This window comes from Danio rerio, chromosome 5, assembly GCF_052040795.2.
Source record: "Danio rerio strain M-AB ecotype USA chromosome 5, GRCz13ab, whole genome shotgun sequence".
Lineage (NCBI taxonomy): Eukaryota > Metazoa > Chordata > Actinopteri > Cypriniformes > Danionidae > Danio > Danio rerio.
Genome location: NC_141025.1, coordinates 18,606,653 through 18,608,734, shown reverse-complemented (window position 1 = coordinate 18,608,734; position 2,082 = coordinate 18,606,653).

Here is a 2,082-nt window from a genome sequence, read left to right as displayed (position 1 = left end):
GGAGGAGGAGGGAAAGTGAGAGAGGGGGAGAGAGAGGCTATGGGAATGAAGTTAGCAGGGGGTCTCCATGCTTCTGTCTGTCCATGTGAAAAGCCCTGAACAAAAACCTGTCTGGAAGGATGTCTAGACGAGAGTTGGTTGCATATATTGATAAAAACCAATTTTGACGAAACATTGAATGAGTGATTTTTTAGATTATACATACCCAGGTAATCATGATTATTTAGAAATAAAGAATTAAGTATGTTTGTGTGTGTGTGTTGTTGTTGATTGTTTAAAAGTACTACAGTTCATTACTGTTAATCTGTTTTTCCAGTTCACAACAAAACAACAACAAAAAAAAAAAAAAAAAAAAAAAAAATAATAATAATAATAATAATGGGGCAGCATGGTGGCGCAGTGGGTACAATCGCCTCACAGCAAGAAGGTGTGTGGTTAAATTGTATTATGCAGAATGTAACAACATCTAATTTTTCTTCTATTGTTCCAAGTTTCTGCTATCTAATATTAACTGATATTGAAACCAATAAAAAAAAAATAATAATAATAAAAGAAGATGTGTGCAAGAGTGTGTGGGTGCTGGGTTGTGGCATATCCTGGATAAGTTGGCGGTTCATTCCGCTATGGCGACCCCTGATTAATAAAGGCACTGTAAGCTGAAAAGGAAATGAATGAATGAATGAATAATAATAATAAAAATGTCCTGTAACAGGCCTGTAGCTAGGGGGGTTCAGGTAGTTTTTTTATTTTAAAGCAAATTTTAATAGATTCTATTTTTTAAACGATGTATGATAATGAATTTGTATTTAAAAATATGTTTGTTTTTTTCAGATTTCTGAATTTTTTTTTAAATTCAAATTTCATAAAAATTTATTTCATAAAAAATTGCAGGAAATATTTTTTTTTATATCACAAAGTGTACTTATCACCTTCCGACACCACTGATCACCTTCCGACAAGCTAATCCAGCAAAGCTTAGTGCTTAAAATATCACTAAAGTGCAGCATTTAAACCTCATAATTTTATAGAAAATGAGGTGAATTACTGCCAAAAATATCCACTTTTTGAGAAAAAGAAACCACCCCTTTCAATAGGCTGTCTAGGGGCCTCTGTTTGGCTGAAGGATGATGAAACATTATTTCACTCATATTGACATTGTATTTTTAGAAAAGATATTTGAATTTACAAACTTTGCATGCATTTAATATGTACTGTATAAAGAAACAGTGGGTAGCGCTGTCGCCTCACAGCAAAAAGGTCGCTGATGCTAGCCTTAGCTATTGGTATTTCTGTGTGGAGTTTGCATGTTCTCACCATGTTGGCGTGGGTTTCCTCTGAGTGCTCCGGTTTCCCCCACAAGTCCAAAGACATGAACTGTAAATGAATTGGGTAGGCTAAATTGTCCGTAGTGTATGTTTGTGAATGAAAGTGTAGAACATGCTGCGTAGAACATATGCTGGATAAGTTGGCAGTTCATTCCGGTGTGGTGACCCCTGATTAATAAAGAGACTAAGCCGAAAATAAAATGAATAAATTAATGTAATTAATATTAAGTGTAATGAAAATATAATTATTTATGAAATAATAATCATACATTTATTACTTTTTTTTATATGGGCAAAATGGAAGTAATATAAATGTAATTAGCATAAGATACAGAACTATTAACTGTTTTTGTGTGTTTTTCCATTTTAACATTGTATAATTTGACTCATAGTGGAAACTTTTTTCTAAGAGTGTACTTGTTTTAAATATAAAAAGATCATTTTTGGATGCATCAAAAACCACCAAAACCAGATGTCTGAATGATAATTGCTATAACAAACACACACCAGGCAAGCGAACCCCCCAAACAAACACTCAAAGTGCACTCGAACTGAATAAAAGACTGTACTCTCTCAATTTTCAGTTTTCTCTCAGTCCAGAGTTTGAGAAACAGTCTAAATAATGATGACCTCAATACATTTACCTAATGATATGAATTCACTAATTGTGTGAGTGAAGCACGAGTACAGCACTAACAAATGTATTCAGATCTCCTCAAAGACAGGGTCCTATAAGAATTTGTAACAGAGGGGGACG